Source organism: Centroberyx gerrardi, chromosome 5 (genome assembly GCF_048128805.1).
Source record: "Centroberyx gerrardi isolate f3 chromosome 5, fCenGer3.hap1.cur.20231027, whole genome shotgun sequence".
In the NCBI taxonomy this organism is placed as follows: domain Eukaryota; kingdom Metazoa; phylum Chordata; class Actinopteri; order Beryciformes; family Berycidae; genus Centroberyx; species Centroberyx gerrardi.
The window spans coordinates 1,697,314-1,719,152 of record NC_136001.1 but is presented as its reverse complement, the minus strand read 5'-3'; positions in this window follow the sequence as shown (position 1 = coordinate 1,719,152).

Below are 21,839 nucleotides of genomic sequence, written 5' to 3'. Positions count from 1 at the left end.
AGATGACTGTGTTCTCTGAAGAGATTCTCTGTGGCCCTTTATTGGTTATGTAGTTGCTGACAAACCTACATAGAGCAGCCTTGTTCCCACTGATCCTCAGGTATTTCCTGTAGTTTGGAACACTTGATTTTCCTGTGATAATATGTGTTGGTCTGCTGGTTTGGATGGTGCCTCTTCTTTGCCTTTCAAGGTCTTTGATTGAGTGTTGATGGTCATATCTGTCAAACACTATAGCAACACAGTTGATGCCTTCCTTTCCCATTAACATTGTGATCTTTTTCCAGACACACTCGCCCAGGCCATTGAATGTCTGAAAGCCTGAGTCATGGAGAATCTGTAGAAGAGCCATGCCATTGATGATATATGCTGATGGTTCTGCAACATTAGGCAGCTGCTGTGTCTCTTCAACTACAGACTCCAGTTTCTTAGCAAGGTCAGCTTTTGTTGTCTTCCTCATGCTTCCATCATCATAAAACAAAGAGGGGGGGACAGCAGCGAGTTCATGAGACATCACAGTCTCCATGGACACCTCTCTTTGCTTGGAGACAGCAAGTAACCTTCGAAAGAGCACATCTGAGTCCATGTGAACCTTTCTAGATATGCTGACTCCAACTGATGTTTTCATGTCTTTGAAGGTTGCACACTGTTTTCTTTTCTCGGGCTCCCAGAAGCTCTTAGTTCTTTTGGATTTTGCCAGGCGTTCAATAAAGATGGCATTCTGCTTTGCACCATCTTGGAGGAAGCTTGAGAGCTCTTTTGCAACTTTCTCAGATGCAACCTGACCACTTGCAATATTGATCCTCAGGAATGCTATCGAAGTCAAAAGGGTTCTGCTTCTGCTCCACAGCTTCCATTATCTTCTGTACGTCTCTCTCATCTCTGTCCATTCTGGATGCTCCATGCTCCTGGTGTGCTTTTGGGCTCTTTGCATCAGTGTCACAAAGGTCTTTCATGGCATCCACATATGCTGTGGTCACATGTCTTGTCATCAACCATCTTGTGAGAGCTCCCTTTCGTAATGTGAAGCCAACAACTCCACCCTGACTCTTGCCTTCTCGGTTGATGGTTTGCTCCAGTGCCTGATCAGTAGCCACACAGTTGAAGCTTCGATCTTCAGACTGGCGAACAACAAATCCGCCTTGTTGCATGAATGTGTATGCTTCTGGTTCATGTTCAAGGGCTTTCATTTCCGCAACATAGACCGGCATGTACTTGGCATAATTGGTCCTTCCAGCAGCTCTGAACCAAGGCATAACTTCACACATGCAATTCAGGTGAAGTTGAAAGTCAGCTTCACGCTCGGAGCGAAGGATCCTTAGCAACAGATCAGCACCCTTTAGGAACATTAACCAGTATCCAAAGGTTGCTGATTGCTTAACTCCCTCATTTGTGAACATCTGGATACTGTTCCGGATCTCAGTAAGTTCAGTCTCCACCTCACCGATGAGCTGTTGAGCAGTGGCCTTGTCATTACCATGAAATGCATGCTGTACATCTTGTAGGAGTTGCTCTTGTGCTCCAGTCATTGCACATTGGCCTTGTTTTTCAAGCCATGATTGCATGGCTTTCCAGAAGAGCCTGAACAGAGCCTCAGAGGCTAGCTTTATGCTCCTTACTCCTCTTGCCAGCTGTTTCCCTTGAAGCAATTGTCGAGCTGTTCCCTCTGCATACACATCTGACTCAGTTAGTATGTCAAAGAGTCCGCCATCACCATAGAGCTTTCCGATGCTTGCAAGGTAAGCCATTGTGATATGCATACCTCCCAGTCTCATTGTGATCTTTCCTTGTAAGGGCGGTGGTTTGCTCCACAAGATCTGTTGCGCTTTGCCATAAATAGCTAGGTCTGCAGTCACAAGAATATGGTGTTGTCCCAGTTCTGCAGCAAGCTGTACAAGTCGTATCATAGATGTATAGATGGTGGACAAATCTGAGGGTGATTCTCTTATGAAGGGCATGTAGAGTACACTGGCTACTGGACAAGCAGTGTCTGACGTGAAGGCACTGAATGCAGACCATGCAGGGACATGCTGCTGATTCTCACTTAGGTTTTGGGCCAGCTTCCATACCAGATCTCTGTCCTCTGCTGCTTTAGAGACTGCTGTGTTTGTGTGCAGTGTCTCAGGTTTGGGAAGTTCAGGTGGTTCTGGTCGCTTTGGAGATTTGATGTATCTGTAATCAGAATTGAAATGAGAAGATAAGCTTGTGATCATATGCATTAAATATCAAATCAGAACACTCTAAAACCTCACAACATACATTCATATTGAACACCCCCTCCCCCACCCCCCACCCATTAATTTTTAGTATTTCATGTGACTGAGCAAATACTTATAACATGAAAACTAAACTAAAAAAGAATGCACAAAATGTACCTGTGAAGTTTATCTCCATTCAAGTCAAATGTGTTTAAGGTGGTGAGAGACCTCTCCGGGACCCGTACTAGGCATTTATCTGCTGTGGAGACATGGCCTCTTCGGTACACAACAGATGCCATAGCATGGGTTGTATGCTTCCCATCCAGAGTGTCCTCATTTTGATCAAAGTTGTCGATGACTGCATCAACAATTCCGTGTTCAGAGACTCCAGTGAGGCCAGTTGGGATGTAGACACCACTCTCTGTCCTTGATATCTGGTCTGCTGCCACAGGTGTGAGGAAGTGCCTAACCTCTGTATAGGAAACACAGTGCCCCATTGCACTGAGCTCATTGATGAGTGTCTTACTACCAAACTCATGATGAATCAAAATGGCAAGTCCCGTGTGATTGGCGTATGGATGTGACAGCACTGTGCAATGAGATCATGGCAGATTGCAATCACACACAGATTGTCCTTCAAAGCTGGTTCCTCATCACATGTTTGGTAATGTCTGTGGGCACTTGAATCAACACACCAGTTCACAAAGTCATATAGGATGTTGGGTACATACTTGCTGCATTGGAGACGTGATAGCCGATCACTGCTGACATATATTTGACGGTCATGTTCAACCTGCTCCATGCTTTTCCTCAATATGTCTGCAGCCCTGTGTAATATTTGGGTTTCAGAGAGACTCTGACTTGTCTGTGGAAGTGTTGTCTCACAGTCTTCTGTCTTTTCTGTGAGTTGGGCAGCTTCCCTCATTGCATAACCAATGGGCATACTCCCAGAGCACACCAGATCTGACTTTCCAGCACGTGCGACAAATACCAGCCTGTCCTTGTAATGCTGTATGAGCTTTTCCTTCAGTTTCCAGGATCTATAATTCTTGTGTTGGACCGTGGTCTCATTTTCTTCCTCAGAAAGGGTCTTCAGTATGTCATCATAGCTATCAGTCAAAGAGTTTAGAGTCATCACTTTCATATCTTCAGACAATACTGTTTTATCAATGTCTTCAGTGAGCTTAATAAAGGCTTTGTCATAGATATTGGTCTGCTTTTCTGATTCTTTTCTTCGTCTGGTAGCTGCTATATTTCGTTCAGAGATGTAGTGTGCAAGGCAGCTTCTATGATATTTGGCATCATACGCAAAGAGATCTGGGTATGAAAGCAGCCGAAGATGTACAACTTCATCAAGCCGTTCTGATGCTGCATGAAGGACCTTGTCTCTGGTACTCTTGCCTGTACCAGTCGTAATGGCTGTCAGATGTTCTGGTCTAGTACTGGCCTTCCCACAAATGAAACAATCTCTCCGTATGTTAAATGATGTTGTATCAACCCTACTCAGTCTTCTTGATGACACTGGTGCAGATATGCTCTCACTCTCAACATTTGCAACTTGCTGCTCACTGATGTTGGTCTTACTGGAGTAGTTTGCTCTACATGATACATGATATGATACCTTAATTTGGAGGAAAGTATGTCATCTGTATATGGAGACAGGGTTTTATGAACATCATCACCTCTCTGCTGAGCAACATTAAGTATGCGTTGGAGGCCTTCTACTGAGGGCTTTTTGACGTAGGGATCTTGTTTCTTGCATTTTTCTAAATGTTTACGACAGATGATACAAAGATTTGGATCCAATGTCTGTAAGACACTCTCCATAATTCAAGAGACTAGTAAAAATGAGAAATATACATTTCAGAATTAGTATTTTCATACACATGTAATAAAATGTTGAATTATACATGTACGGTACACTATTGTTGTTAGCAGTAAGAATTGTGCTAATTGTAGCCTACTCAGTGGGCTAAGTACTTGTTACTAGTTAAGCTAGGCTATTTAGCTACTTAGATTAGGCTAGGTCACTCTCAGCCTTTTCACATCACATAATATTTGCAATGATTTACCTGTCAGGTTCAAGGCCGGCGGTAGCTATGGACAGGGGTGGGCTCAGCCCACCCAAACATGCGTCTTGCCCACCCAATCAAAAGGTAAGAATTTTTTTTTTTTTGTTCAGCCAATGGAAAAATAGCACGGAAAATACCAGTACCGTTTCTAACTTCTGATTGGGTGGGCAGCCTACAGCCCGCCTCCAAAGTCGCCCACTGCCCACTTTTCAGTTTGAGTTTGAATAATATGACTACCTTCTAGTCTTGTAAATATTGGCTATGGTGAGAAGTCTCACTTGAGTAGGTTTTAATTTTATTTGAGAACTAAGCTCATCCTGTGAAAATAAATGTTATGGAATTGATTATGTTAAAATCTGGATGAAGGATTTTTTTTTATTTTAGGGTAAATCAATCTGCCCTCTACTGAGATCAACTCAAACAGACTTGATTCAGTTGATTGATTTGCTGTGAGGATGACCTTGAGCATCAGATGAGTGGAGCTTGGTTTCCCTCAGCCAGGCAAGCTAAATCAATCACGTATTAGTACGTTTTTCTCTGCAGTAGCATAACTTATACTTTAGTTGGATTTGCGTGTATTTTATGAAGAAGTATTTTATGAAGACTGCAGACAAAAGAAAATGAGAAAATGAGAAATTGATATGAATATCAATTTCTCATTTTCTTTTGTTTGGGACAATTCATAAATTTCATTGACTTCTACTCAAGTGAATTTTCTCTGTAGTATCATTACTTCTGCTTGAGTTGAATTTGTCAATATTCTTCTCACCCCTGATAATGATAATAATGGGTGTTAGACTGGAGACTTCATTATGTCAATGTTTCGTTTTCTTTTGTTTGGGACACCTCATACATTTAGTGATGTAACTCCCTGACTATGCAAGCTACATTTACACATGTGATATTGCTGGATTCAGCACAACCATACCTTTCCAAGCCCTCATCTGTGTTTCTATGACAATCCATGGCAGAGTTACTACAAAGTAAATGAGAACATTCTGCATAGATACTCATTTTTTACATTTTCGCTTATTTTAGGTATATGTTCATAGGTCTATATTTCCTACATGCATCAAGATATTCACATCCAGTTTTTTCTATTAGGTTAAGCAACTTTCTGACTGCTAGCATGTCAAGTTTGAAAGCTCTCGGAGCTTGTATTATTAATCTACATGAGTTTATATGTCTCAACTCCCATACGGCCAGGCTATATTTTGGTTCTTTTTTAGTTTTGGGGTGTATAACAATATCTATCAATTTAACCATTTTTGCAGTAAAATATTTTTATACAAGAATCCATTTCATATGGGAGACCTTAGAGATGAGGAAAAACATTGTTGTGTTTTGTTCTACCTCCGGTAGGGGTATCTCAAAAACTAAAGCCCTTTTTGACAGTTAGTCACTAGGCTATAAGGAGAAGTCTACCAGCTCTGAGACCGAAGTCCTACTATCAGAAATAAGTCAACCAAAGCATATAATATTTAGTATAATTCAACTGTGGAATCAAAGGCCCTGCTAAAGCCAAGGAATGGGAAAAAATAACTTGTGCTGTTAATGCAGTGTCGTCTGTTGTGCGTTCCCTTACGAAAATCAACTATAGGCCTATTCCTATACTACATTTTAGATGAATACTAAATAAATATCCCAACAAATCTATAATTCCATATAGGAATATTATAGTGATACTATAGAAGACGAAAATACCATGATATGGTCACTATAAACTCACTAGTGAGTATCACAGACACTCTAAAGTAGGAGTATTATAGGAATATTATAGGACTATAGTGATTTGTCGTTAGGGCACCGTCACAGAAATAAAAAAAAAATGGCTTGACATGAAATAAGATGCAAAAAGCAAGACGATCCATGACTGCAACAGGAGGGGGCCGAGAGGAATTCTCCGTTACACAGACAGATGAAAGAATAGGCCTATACCTGCCATAATTGGCGATGTGGCTGTGTCAGATGTTCAGCAGAGGATGTGGCCCTGGCAGCGACTTGCAAGCTGCTGCAGCATGTGATGATATAGGTTTATGCATGACTCTAATGGTAAGACCTAAAGCCATTTCTCTTTTTAAAATTTAGATTCACTTGCACTTACCCACATTAACGTTATGAACTGGAGTAAAATAGCCTAAATCAGATTCATCTCCCTCCATAATGTATTTGCCCCAATACAATCTAACCTTGCCTTTGTCTGACCTGGGTGTTTATCAAATAACCTGGCAATTATTAATGTTTTTTGTTTTGTCTTTGTATTGAGCGCACTTATAGGCTACTATGTATGGATATTTATGAGATTGCTATTTTTTCTGTGACTATAACCATGCTGTATTCACTCATGTCGATGATGACATGACGCGCCGTGTTGAAAAAAAAAAAAAATCCACCGGCCGCAATTTTCTCACCGTCTGCGCATATATCTCGCGCATATCTCCCGTTTTGTTCAGTCTCAATGAGTGAAAGGAAAACGTTTTAAAATGCCACCAAAGAAAAGGATCAAACATATTGCTGGCCATCAAACTACTGCAGGTAGGGATGTACCCGAATCTGAATACGTTATTCGAGAAAGCACAGATAGGCTAATGCGATGGAAACAGATATTTCTTCTACCCGAAGTTGCTCGTTATTATTATTATTGACATGTCTGTGCGTCAGCCACTATGTTTCTTAAAATCGATTCATATCATTGTGGATGGCCACAAGATAAAAATGCCCATTCTGTTTGCAACATAGGACTTTGATTTCACTAACTAGTCGTTTCATTTACTACACATTAGAGGTCTGCAACCCGACCCGAACCGGACGGGACCCGAGACTGTAACGTGCTTGGTCGTGTCTTAGCTTACATTAGCTTTGTGCTTGTTAGCTTTAGGACAGCAAGACGACGTCAGTATTGGGTAGACTGGGAGTAGTTGGTAGTAGCCTACTCAACCTGTTGCTGTAACTCAGTCTCAGTAAAAAAACAAGGAGCGCCACCCAGTGACTTAATCTGTTACTGCAACCAAACAATGTTCCAAAAGCATAGTAGGCATATTTGCGACTGTTAGAACTGTATGTCGGGCTCGGGTCGGGTCGGGCTCGGTTGATATTTTTTCGTGCGTGGAAAAAAGCACAATGTTTTATGCTCCTCGCTTTCTCCTGAAGCTCTGTGTCACACAGGCTGCTGGGCACAAAAAATGTACGTACAATTAAAGATATACTAGAATAAAGAAATGTGTAACCAGAGCTGTGTAACATTGCAATCAAATATATAAATAGGAGTAGGTAAAATTAACTTAAAAATACAAACAGAAAAATTGTGCTTTTGCTGTTAAAAAAAAATATTATCGGGGACCCACTCAATTTCCCTGGGACCCACTCAAATTACCACCTGTGGGTCCCGGGGACTCACTACATTGAAAGCCTATTTACATCACTGTATTCATGGCCATGATCTAGCCTAAGTGAAGCACCCAAACGTGTTTCTGCGCCTCTCCTTAGTTGTCAGCAAAGAGAAAGTTGCACGCTCCAGAGAAGAGCGTGCAACTTTTATTTTTTTTATATTTAGGTAATAGTCTGAATATTGAGTGCCAATGAGGCTTAAATTGTACATTTTTAAGTTGTTTAAACCCTGCGATCTAATGACTGCATGTTATGCTGTGAGAGAGAGAGAGAGAGAGAGAGAGAGAATTCTAGGTAGGAGAATGCCGTGGGAATGTGCCTACCACCACTGTGTTATCACAAAATTAGCGCTGAATTTTGGAATAAAGTGCGGGGGACAGAGGGGACAGATATGGGAACTGTGTGGGACGTGTCCCCCGTGTACCCCGTGTCCGCTACACCCTTGGTAATATCTCACTAGGACATTTTTCATAGCACCTCGGCCCAGTTATCAATTCTCATATGTACAAGAGCCAATGTATTGTTCCGTAGTATAGTATCCCTTTCTGCTTCCCTCATCTTGTTCTCCACACCTAGCGGTCACGGTGCTGTGCATCAGATGAAGAGCTCTGAGTGTGTGTGTGTGTGTGACTGAAGGTCATTTGAAGTTCTTCAGTTAGAACAGTTAGAATTCTCATTTGGGTCTGTCCTTTAGTTCTGTGGCTTTGTTAACTGAAAAGAGCTGCCTCCAAATAGTTTTTGTTCACTAGCTATGATTGCGTTAAGCAAAATGAAGAAGGGTCTCACACATTGGTCTTTGCCAGGGGCCTCCAAATCACTAAAACCGCCCCTGGTTCTGGGGTCACTCTGAGTACTCTCCTGTACAGCCGCCACTGCATTGCAAGAATGCCGAAGGTGCACTCCACCATTCTTCTGGACAGCCTGTAGTTGAACACCTGCTTTTCTCTTACTAGATTTTACCCAGGATACGGTCGCATTATGTTCCGTCTCAGGGGAAATGCCTCATCAGCAACAAACACATGCGGCAAAGGCCCCAGATGTTCAGCACATCTGATGTCAAGACTTCCCTGGCGAAGAGCTCTTCCATATGCTGAGACAGCCAGTGTGCCACCATCGCTGTTTCGGCCATAAGCCCCAACATCCACCACCCGGAAACGATAATGGGCATCCACTACTGCTAGAAGGATGATGGAGAAGGATCCTTTGTAGTTATAATATAGGGATCCGCTGGAGGCAGGGGCCTGGATCACCACATGCTTGCCATCCACTGCCCCAATGCAGTTGGGGAAATCCCACAGCTGCTGGAAATCAGCTGCAAGCACTCTCCAACGTTCCTTTTTGGGTGGTGGCATGAATTCCCCAACCAGGTTATCTCAGATGGCCTCACACACACTCCTTACAATGCCTGCAACTGTGGAGTGACCCACACGATAACTGAAGGCAATGGACTTGAAGGAATCTCCAGTTGCTAGATACCTGTTTTTAAAAAAATGACATAGTAAGGTACCGTTTAGCTGTTATATATAGGCCTATAGGACTTTTCCTAGATGTGGCATGCGAGTAAACAGTAATTTACAATTTCTGTCTGTAAACTGTTAACTACAAGATGTTTTGTATGGGGAGTGTAGGAAATGATATTATGAGCATGTGAGTGCAGTAAACCTACTGCATCTAATGGGTGGCCCACAAGATGCTCCTGTATATATAATCTGTATGATAAAGCCAAAAGCTGTAGTGCATTGATCTACAGCTTTATTGACGTTGTCATGCAGATTAGTGTCATGAAAGGAAATATTGAATTGCTCCGAATAAATTAAGACACATTATGTTTACACCCGCACTTCTCAGATTGACACAGGCAAGACAGAGAGTTAGGTCTAGTCTATTATGTGCTAAACAAATAAAGGATAAACTAAAAATTGATATAGTGAAGATTATTTACCTCAGACAGATGAACAGCTGTTGTGTCGGGGAGATTGTCTTACGACTGAAGCTGTGTTTTGTGATCGTCGGACCAATCTTTGTCAGAAGTAAATCAAACTGCTCTCTGTCAAGTCTGAAATACGCCTTGAATCGTTCACCATCCAAACAAAGCTCCCTATTCTTTGTGGGCTTGCAGAATGGGATGCACCCAGACATGGCGAGATTTTTTTTTTTTCTGCTCCATATAAAGATCAGAAAGTAAAGCTACTGCGAGGGTTTTACGCCGATGGTAATCCATGACTTTAGCTGAAGTCCTGGTGGTTGGTTTTGGTTGCTTGGCAACGCGAGGCGCGACCGCTGCGCAACCTTCCAAGCGCCCGTGATAAAAGGATGCAAGCAGCGCGCCTCGCGTTTTCCAAGCGTTTTAGAGCGCTGCATGTGAACCGGCCCTTAGGAGAGCTGTATTAGGAGAACAGCAGTGGCGCAAGTGGAGCTCAAATGTTCATAATTCAAAAACTAAAAATCCCATCACTTAGATACTTACATTGTGAGAAAGAGCAGGACTGGCTGAACATTTTCATGTGTAATACATGCATGCAGTGTTAAAATTGTAGACATTGTGACAGTTCAAATATGTGCAAACAGAAAAAAATCTGTTCATAGGAGCCAAAAACTGTACAGCACTGGTGTTGAACAAACCATCATAGCTCAAAAACTACAAATCCCATCACTTAGATATTTAAATTGTGTGAGAGAAAAGAAGTGTGTGAACATTTTGATGTGTGATATTTGTGTGTAGTGGGAAAATTGTGGGAACTACTACAGTTCAAATACTGAATGTGCAAGAAGAAAAAGCTGTTTAAAGTAGGCAAAATTACTGTAAAGCACTAGTGTTGAACAAACGTCCCTAACTCAGAAACTACAAATGCTACCACTTAGATATTGAGTGGGAATAGTGACAGTTTCAAAATGTGTCATAGACACAGCTGTTCAAAGGGGAGAAAAGTGCTGTAAAACACAGTTTTGGACTAGTGTTGAACAACTCAAAAAGTATAAACACTATTACTTAGATATCCATATTGTGAGTGGCACAAGAAGTAGCTGAATAGTTTGATGTGTAATATGTGTAAATTGTGTTAAAATTGTATAAATTGTGACAGTTTAAAAAAATGTGTATATTCAGTAAAAAGCACAGCCTCTAACGTCTATAGAGTGCCTAGAGTGTGTGATGTCATCATCCACTCTAGCAGACTGAACATTCTGCCAGCAATCTCTATGAGGCCAAAATCTCAAAGGTTCAAGATATTTGAAAAACAACATATAGAACTTTTGTCTAGCTGCTATTATGATCTCACAGTCACTTCCTAGCATAAATACTCCAGCTTGGTTGGGTTCTTTACATTTACTGTGTTGTCGTCTACCAGTAAACACCTGAGCAATCATGAGTTCTCAGAAGAATTGTGAAGATACCAGAGGAAGAAAACAGAAGAAAAATGGTGATCCACCAGAAAGGTATTTGCTGTGCCAAATGCCAGAATCCTGGACTACCCTGCCTGTACATCCTGGTCCGCAGCCCCTCTATCCAGCTGCCAGCGTTGCAGTCTACAGTGTAAATGAGTCCGATGGAAACCTCGTTTACGCAGGCCACATCCTCCAACCTGCCCCTGAAATGCTTCCTACGCTGGTGATCCAGCCATTCAGGGCAGCAAGATGTGAGCCAACACAGAAGAAAAGGAAATGTCTCACCCAGCCGCCAAAAGAAGAAAGATTTGGGGTGAAGTACAGGAGACTGATGGAGAAGATCAAGGCTGAGGCTGAGGCTGAAGCAGCGGCAAAGTCAGCAGGCCAGAGCTACATCCTGGCAGGGCCTGCGGGCATCAGCCAGCCACAGCGAGGTGCGGGCGGAGCAGGGCCGAGCACCCAGTCGCAGGTCTGTGGCAGTCAAGTCAATGGTATCGTTCATATGATGGCTGCACCCTGCAATCAGTCAGGCTCCAACACCTTGCTTCTACCCAACAGCCTGGAGCGTATGCTCACCACTCCAGTTGCAGGAGAAGCAGAAGAAGCAGCAAGGCTCTCCAAACTTTGCGATGAGACCTTTGAAGGTCTTCTTGCCCCCGGACAAACCAAGCAAGAAGCGGGGTCTCATGAAAGCTTCATGGACTTCCTAAACCTGCCACTTTCGGACGCAGCCATGGATGAGTTTCTCTCTCCAGGACCTCTCAGTCATGTGGAAAGTGATTTTGATGGCCAGGACACCACAGTGCCAGCACTTCAGGAGGCTCAACTCAGTTCATGGAGGGCGGAAATGGAACCTGAGAGCCAGAGACAGACAGCGGACGCTTCCCTGGAGATTCCCTGGAGATATTACCTGGACATGTGTTAGTCCTCAGCTACTGTGACGGATATTTTGAACGTCAATAGCAGAAACAGCAATCAAACGGTGCTATTCTGAATAAATTGCAAAAAAAATTTGCACAAAAAAGATGGGATCACATCTCTCCTGTTTTAGCGTCTCTTCATTGGTTGCCTGTTCGTTTTAGAATTGATTTTAAGATTTTATTGACTACTTTTAAGACTTTGCATGGCCTGGGCCCCGAGTTATCTTTCCCAACTTTTGATCACTTATGAGCCTGCGCGCAGTCTGAGATCCTCAGGCAGGAATCTTCTGACTGTCCCCATGTCCAGGTTAAAGACTGGGTGACCGGGCTTTCGCCGTTAGGGCTCCTAGGCCTCAGACTGGCAGAGTCAGTATCATCTTTTAAATCTCTTCTTAAAACGTACTTTTATTGTAAGGCCTTTTTATAAACTTTTACTTCTATTCATTTCTTGTTGTTGCCTTGCCTGTTATGTTATTTCATTTATTATCCCTATGGCTGGATCTTTTTACCATACCTTTTGCTTTTAGTGTTTTATTCTTTTATTAGGCCTAGCCTATATATTTTAGTTTTATCACTTTTATCTTACTGATCTATTGTTCTGTCTTTGTTCTTTTGTCTCTTCTGACTGTGTAGCACTTTGTGATTTTATTTTGTTTGTGAAGCACTTTTGTTTTGAAAAGTGATATATAAATAAAGATTATTATTATTATTATTATTCACATTCCTTCTCTGCATCTATCATGCCTATCCACACCCTGGTGCTGGCCTGGCCAATTGCCTGGCTGGTGCCAAAAATGAAAGTCTGGAAAGGGAAGAAAGATGATATTCGATGAGTTGATATCAATAAACTGTCAACTGCCTCAGAAATTAGCTTCCAGTGTCATTTTTCAGACAATTTATTGACCAGAAGATACTAAGTGATGCATCCATTGTAATTAAATCCAGTAATTAAATGCTACAATTCTAATTTGATCTAAGCAAGGATATAGTTCCTTTCTTTTTCCCACGGTGCAGCCGAGGGCATCACAAGCCAAATTCAGGTCAGTCAGTCAGTCAGTCAGTCAGGTAACGCTTAGTGAGATGTCGCATCACCACGCTGATGACATCATCAGCATGGTAGCAGTATAGCTCCTGGCTCCAAAAAGCTGTGTTTTGTGAAAGCGGAGGACTTTATTGAAACTTTTATGGTGGCGTGTACATGATACTAAGTCCAAGGACACTCAATGTAAGTTTAAGCCACCAAGGACACAGAGCTTTTGACGTTTAAAAGGCGCATCAACCGGTGAGTATCTGAGTGCCCAGTTGCATGACAAACCTTAGGTGTCAAACTTAAGTTTGTCCCTATAAATCCCTGAGGCCAGGGGTTTCTTTAGGAGCGTTGCATGAAGCCCCTAAAATGATCTCCTCAGCTAAGGGCTTGTTTTACAGTAGTTTCAGCTGTAACAACGCAGTTGAGTCCCTCGTTACCGTGGCAACCGCTCTGCGGGATCTGCAGAGGCTCGGCAGAGATCGCTATTATTTTGAAACATCTACAAAACTCACAACTCCCCTTGCAATTTCATCAAAATTTACATTTTTGTGACACCAAACCATGTCATAGTAATTTCATGCAGACCATGTATCATTTTTGTGTACAAGAAACAGACTGGCTGCAAGCTAGCTAATGGGAAAATGCATTGAACAAGCTGCTAGCTTGGTGGATTTCAATCTTGCCAACAAGAACGCTGGAAGCATATTTGTCTATCTGGCTAGCCAGCCTAAAGCCTCCTACACATAAAACATCATTTTCTATGACTGTAATATTAATTAATTTCAAAATAATAGCAATACAAAAATGGCACAAATACTTGACCATGGAGGCCCCTTAACATTTAACGAAAGGAAATTTCCTTAAGTGCAACCCAACAGCAATAATATAAGGATGACTTAAAGGATAACTTCGGTATTTTTCAACCTGGACCCTATTTTCCCATCTTTTTGTGTCTAAGTAACTAATGGGGACAACAATTTTTTAAATTGGTCCAGTATTGAGCGAGAGCGCGTCAGCCGGCAGCCGTGAAACGGGCTGCAATGTAATCTGACGGGGCAAATGTGAACCGTCAATGTACGTCCACTAAAAGTGCTTGTTTTTGCCACTGACAGGCTCAGATTGTTATTATAAGTGTGTTATTATAAGTATATTAAAATAGGGTCCAGGTTGAAAAATACCGAAGTTACCCTTTAAGGATCTTTCCTTATCTGCAGATTTATCTAAGGATTCCTGAGGGGGGAGATAAGTGGGTTTTGTGCACCTCACTTGTATGGGGGCCATTTTGTGACAGGATATCAAATAGTATAATACAGCATCAAATATAGATATTTAAATAAATACAGTTATATTCATGTGGACACAAATAAATTACAGTTATACTTTATTCTGTGTACTTTATTTGTTTTATTTATTATTTAGCTCACAAATCACAGCTTTAATCCATTTATTGTTTTATTAATTTAATTTATCATGTTTAATACATTCCAGGGTTCATACAGACATTACAAAATGAAATTCAAGGACTTTCAAGTACTTTTTCAAGCACTATTTTTTCATTTTCAAGGACTTCACTCAAAGCAAATAATTCATTTTCAAATATACATTTTTATTAAACATAAATAAATGATGTGATCAATGTTTATATATTCAATGAGAACTTATACATGTCACTCTTTTTAGGCCTATATAACTGTATTCATCAATTACTTATCACACTCTTTTTAGGCCTATATAACTATATTCATCAATTACTTATCACACTCTTTTTAGGCCACTGATGTCAACACTCTTATTTACACTTTAACATGTACAGGAGCAACAGCAGGGAGTTTGTCTAATGTCCACTGAACACTGTACACTCTCAGAAATCCTTGCAGTATTGTAAGTGTAACTGTAAAACTGTAACTGAAATTAATTTAATGGCAACGAGATGCATGAAATGGCTTCATGACCACCGTTTGCATGAATTCAATGTACATGCATGCATGAAATATGCCTGTATAACACACTTACATCTGACTTATCATGCGCCTCCCTCAATGGCACATTTAATATATAATTCATACATAAATTAACTCATTGAAAAGAAAAAAAAACACTAAATGATGATCCTTACTTTTTTCCAGCTTTTAAGGAAAAATGACACCATCATGCAATTTCAGGGTCTTAAAAAGGAGACAGAGTGCTCCCTAGTGGAACTGTACAGGAACAGCAGTCATTCAAAAAAATCTGCCATTCACACCCTTCACATCCAAAATGTCATTACAGTTAACCTCCCTTAATATAAAATTCATTCCTCAACTAGGCTTTTGAAGCCGTTGTCAGTGAGAGATGGAGAATCTCTCATAGAGATGGAGAATCTCTCTCTAATAGTTTTTCCAGTGAGTGCTCATATGTGCCCTCAATAGTAAGGTGCAAAGGCACTTTAGAGCTCATTAATAATGTATCACACACTGGGCTCAGAATGGACCGAGCACCATACACAAAAACAATCCAATTGTCTTTCCTATGAAGCCCGATTCAGAGAAAAACAACACCAAGCCTTGGGGCAATTCACAAGCCTTGTTTTTTGTCTGCATCCAGTTCTTCATGTTGTGATATCTTTAGTTATATTCAGTTTCTATAGTATATTTTCATCTTTAAACATGCACAGCTACATGGTAATTAAGGAGCGGTAAACAACATAAATGACTAATTCTTAGACTCAATCATGAAGCAGAAGAATGCATCTGATAATTTCTCCAAAAAACATGAATGCTATCCTTCACCCTTTCTCTCTAAATCCCCCCTGCGACTCTTTAAACCCATTAAAATGGAAACAGGTATCCAGAGGCAAACACTACAAGACAGTGAAGCTGCATAATGTACATCTCTGGCTACATTTCTGTGTCTGGCAAGAGTCCAGCAAGCTCTGTTCTTTTCTCCTTGAGAGATTTTCTGATGCTATTAAACCTCACTATACAGTCCCTTGGATGAGAGGACCTCTCTGCCTCTGTGGCTGCTTTTTCAGCCTCCCTTTCCAAGTGTTCAATAAGTCTTTTCTTTTTTGCTCTTTTTTCCTCCATGTCTCCACTCCTCTTCTCAGCACTCTGACTCTCCCGCTTTCTGCTTAAACAGTCTTCATACCGTTGCCTGGCTGCCCTGCATGATGCAATCATCTGAGGTGTGATGTTAACATTTTCAACCCCCCCTGCATCTGCCACAGCATCACAGATTGTTTTTTGAGCTGTGTATGTCTCCTCTTTTTTGTTCTCAACAGTAATGGCTGCATTTACAGAAAATCCTCGCTCCACAGTGGCCTGACCATGAGACAGAACAAGGATGATCTTCACAACTTGCTACACATCTTTGTATTGTTCTTTACCTTTCATCTTTCCCCCCAGGAAGGTGTCAAGGCATGACACTTGTGACTCAAATTCCGATCTATTTCTAGAATCTTACTCTTGGAGGAAAGATCGGTATCGCTTTAGAGCATTATCACAGGCACTCTCCGGGAACCTTTTTAGTTCGACAAGAAGTGCGAGCAGTCGTTTAAATTTTCTCTCACAGGCCTCGGGAAAGGCTGCCATCAGTTGCGGCTGCAGAGAGGCAGCCTGTCGGACAAATGTTGACTGGACTGGAGTTTTATTCAGCAGCCTCCTCAACAGAGTGAGGAGGCAGTTCTTACAGTCGACCTGAAGCTCCAAAACTTTCAGTGCCTTTGTGGTTGAGAACCCTAGGTCTGTTTTTGTAGGGGCTAGGGCATCCTTGTCATCTGTAGAGTATTTAGCAATCTTTACAGGGTCTTTAAGAGACTCTGTAACCTGTGGTTTTAGCACTGCGCTCATCACACTATTAACCATCTCCACCCAATCAGCGGTCATGAACGGAACCATTGGACTGTCACATTGGTATTTCTTAAGGTAGCCTTGCAGTTGTTTAGAGACAAAAATAAAAAAAAATGGAGCTTGGCTGTAATGAACTTATCAGCACGTTTCCTTTACCACAGAGAAGGTCTTGCATTTTGGTGTTGTGAATCTTTTATCCTGCTCCACTGTTTTGATGAAGGTGGTGATATGAGGGAGCACCTGTAATGCTCTTGCTCTTGTCAATATTTTCCACCCACTGATGTGGACAGAATTTCATAGGGAACACTGATGAACCAGTGATGGTGACAGTCCTCTCTTCTTGCTGGTGTGTCATGGAAGAGCCTATAGAAGGCACATAATGTGTTGTCAATGTCCCATCCAGTTGCACTGAATGCACTTCTAAAAGCATTGTGGATATTATGTAGAGAGCAAGTCCCAATGTCAATGAGCTCTTTGTCAGTGACTTCTGACAGGACATTTGTTTTGAAGTCTCTGTAGAACTTATGGTTCACATTGGGTCCATCCATTGAGATTTGGAGGAGGTTTGAAAGATTTAGCTGCATAATGAGCTCTGTGAAGTGTGAAATGCAGTCTGCAGCCATGCCGTGCCCCATGAAGGCTGAATCTAGGTAATGTGTTGTTACCTTGTTTGTTGTAGGGTCTACGAACCTTACATGCATGTCCATTTGCTTGAGCTGAAGTTTCCTGTTGAGTGATTCATCATCAACACATAACCTTCATTCCTCTGCAACTTTTCCAGCAGGTGATGGCGGAAGTAAGGAGCAAGACCATGGTTGACCATGTAGGAGGTTTTCCTCTCTCCACAGGCAAAGGATCTCGCAATTGCACTGTCAGGGAACATAATCTCAAATAACTTTGAGTTGTCTTCAGCGCTCTTGCTGGAGTAGTGAGAGCCGACACTTTTCAATGTCCAAAGGATCTCAGCACGCCAGGAATCGTTGTTCCGTACCCATGAGCTGACATCTTTAGATGAGTGATTTGGTTGAGGATTCTGTAAATAGAAAAAGACATACAGTTTAGCCTACTCCAAGTCCTCCATTATTTCATGTCACATCTCTCAATTGGATTACCCACTTTTACCTAATTAAATTATCATACTCAAAACTATACATATAGCATTTAATAATCACCACTATGAATAATAGTTAGGTTTTTAGATGCTACAACAAGCAATGTAACAACACATTATCCAATGGAGCACGGCTGAGAACTGCCTTTCACACTTCACAGAGCTGACAAATCAGCTAAACCTTTCAATGGATGGACCCAATGTTAAAGGCCCAATCTGGGATTTATTTGGTTATATCAATTATGGGTTATTTGAAGAGTAGGAGTTGCTGATGGAAAATCTCTTAACTACCAGATCCCCGCATAACTCAAAATACAGGTTGTTTTTGCTCCAATGCAAATGTAAACAAACACTTTACAGCTTAAAAATATATTTAAAACTCACATTTAGCTGTCACATACTATCAATCATTGTATCAATAACTTGATCAATTTGAAAATGAAAAAATCTCAATCCAATGAAATAGTAAATTTTTTTTAAAGCCAGTAGGGCTACCATGGTACCAAAGGTGGCATCAAATTTGCATTACGGATTGTGCCTTTAACAAGTCAATTCTACTATCAATCCCGTGAGCGGGACGGGGAAAATATTTATCTAATGTCAATTTAAATATTGAGTTTGAGCGGTGCTAAATGTAGCAAAACAGGCCAGACTGGTCACTGGGCGTCTGTTCTCGCATCCAGCTCAAAACTGTGTGATACAAGCTCAAAATTGAGAGATTCACAGGAGCGGGATGAGATGGGAGCAAAACTGTCGGAAGCGGGCGGGAGTGAAATGCTGACTATCACAGATGGGACTTGCTCTGTGCACACTATCCAAAGACTATGGCCAATATCAATAGAGAAAATGAACAAATATCACAAATATCATCTGACAGACAACGCTGAGGACTCAAACCTCACAACAAGCGCTTCTCAAGCTGTCATCGTGACACTCACGGCAGGGCATTCTCCCACACAGTCACACTGTCACTGTACAGTGATTATTAGCTGTAGTTCTGTCAACGCCGCTTTACTTTGTTAGGACAAAATAGTTCCAAGAGTAAGTGCTCGTAAAAGCAGCTCTATTTATAACATTCAGACGAAGCACGAAGACAAAGTGCATAGACAGACAACATTAAAAAAAATCCATCACACCAGCATTGTTCACCCCCCGCTTACAAGAATCAGGCATGTGATTGGCAAAGGACAAAAAACCAGGAAAATATACAGAGCGCAGAGCACGGCGCGGCTTTCTAAATCTGCAACATCTAGTCAGTTAGTCTGGAGGTTTAAACTCATGTCCTCTCACAGTGTCGGTGATTAACACCGGGACCACAAACCGCATGAAAACTGGACTTTCCGTCCGCTCCGTCAGAGAAAACTCCGCTGAGTTCAGACTGTTTACTTACAGCACAGCTACACTCACAGATAACCGAGCCTCCTACCTGCTTGTCAAACAGCAAACAAACCATAAACCTTCTCTAGACAGTCCGGAGTGGAGTCCTGCGGGGATCAACAGATGTGAAGTCCGGCGGCTGCTCGCTCTGCTGCATGCTGCAGCTGCAGTTCAGCGGCTAACAAGCGGAGCAAACTGCTAACAGCCACCGCTGCAACCAACAAACTCCACAAATCCATTCACCAGCTCCGCCATCCACAGTCAGACACACATGACTGCTTATTCACTGCCGAATTACAGCTAAAAACTTGCGCTAATGGCTGACGCTGCCCCGGTGTGAGTGTTTTGCAGGCTAGTGAAACATCCTGGCGCCGACTATTTACTGGCGTTTACCAACCCGTTGACGCTCCGAGCTCTTTTACATCTTGCATGATGAGGGTTGGTGTTGTTTGGCAAAAGCCAATCGCTATAAAGATCAATTTCCAGCCATGCTGGATTAAATTTACACTTCCCTGGTATTTAGTTTTCTGTAACGGGCTCATCAAGGCGAGGAAGAAAGGAGAGGGAGAGCGCGCCACAGAGTGGCGCGAGACGGTGATGTGTCTGAATTTAAAAAAAGAAAAAGAAAAAGCTGAGTGATTTCTGATTCTGAGCAATTTAATTATAATGACGAACAAAACTTTGGTCAAAATATAAGACAGCGTTATGTGGTTCATTTGAATTTCAAGGACTTTTTAAGCACTTTGTTAAAAAAGGGGCTATTTTCAAGGTATTCCAGTACTTGATTTTTTCCCCTCAAAATTCAAGCACTTCAAGCACTTCAAGCACCTTGTGCGAACCCTGACATTCTTATTTTATAATAAGCACTGAAATATTTAACTATTTAAATGGTGGGTTAGACCATTTTATTCAATCTTGGCACATATATATTCCTTTATCTACTGATTCTCCTATTTAGTATTATCCTATTTAGTAGTATCCTATTTAGTATTTTCCTTTCCTTCTATTTCCTATTTGATTGCTCCAATATTATAATGAGATGGGCGTGGCTAACATGCTGGGTGGGTCTGACCCAAGGAGGTTCTATATTAACTGGAGGATGAACGGAAAAATGGCCGCCCATTCATTTGAACGAAAGCTGCTCACCCAGCGCATACGGCAAAAAAGTTTTGGTAACACTTTCTATGACGCCCATGTCTATAATGCATGAAAAATATATTACACAGAATAATATTGCTGTATTGTTTGTTTATAATTCAGAAGTATTATATTTAGACTTGGTCCTCAAAATGAATGGAAGTGAATGAGAAGCCTGACACCTGGGAGGAATGGTGGTGTTGACAGCAACAGGGACAGTAGTGGTCGCTAGCTTATTTGTAGATGACTTTAGATCAGTGGTCTTCAACCGGGGGTCCGCGACCCCTAGGGGGTCCGCGGAGGTACTGCAGGGGGTCCGCCAATTTTCGTCAAAATAATTTATGTGAAAAATGTAAAAATGTATTTTAGACAAAAATAATAATATTGAGTAAACTCCAAGTATTAATAGGCAATAATAAGATACTTTTGACAAAAACGATTTACAAAATGAATGATTCCCATGCAACCACGGTGCGTGATGCAGAGCCTACACGTGACCAACCGCCATTGAAAAAAATTAGCTGGCTTGCTAGCAAGCTAAACGTTGGCTAAAACGCAGTTCGGTGCTAAAATAATTAATAACTAGCCTACTACTAGGTTAATATGTGAAGTAGAATGGATCACTTTGTAACAGTAACTAGGCCTCGAGCTCGGGATCCTACCGTTACTCCTTCCACCTCGTCCGAGACCACAGGTGATGGGGCTGCCCCAGCAGCACCTGCCCCAGCAGCAGAAGGTAAATGCAAAAGAGAGAAGTCCCGAAAATATTCAGAAACCTATCTAAAGTTTGGATTTACCTTCAAAGAAACCGAAGGGATTGAATTGCCGGTGTGTGTTGTTTGTTCGGCGACGCTCTCAAACGAAAGCATGAAGCCATCAAAGCTGCAGCGACACTTGGAGAAGAATCACGGCCACTTGCAAGATAAAACACTGGAATACTTTCAGGCTCGTCTGAACTCTCTCCAATGCCAACAGACAATGATGAGAAAATCAGCGAAAGTTGGAGAGCTTGCTTTGAAAGCCTCATATCAAGTTGCTCTTCGCATTGCTCAATGTAAAAAACCATATACAATTGCAGAAGATTTGATATTGCCCGCGGCCAGTGATATGTGCAAGACAATGTTTGGGAATTATGAATATGTAAATAAACTAAAGACTATCCCGTTGTCAGACACAACGATTGCTCGGCGAATTGGTGAAATGGCATCTGATGTGAGGGTGCAATTAATCAAGAAACTAAGGCGTTTGCATTACAGTTGGATGAATCTGTGGACATGTCCAAAGACGCACAGCTCTTGGCATTTGTGCGTTTTGTTGACCAAAACGAAATGTGTGAGGAATTTTTGTTTTGTAAGAAGCTTCCTGAACGCACAACAAGTTCTGAAATTTTCAAAGTGAT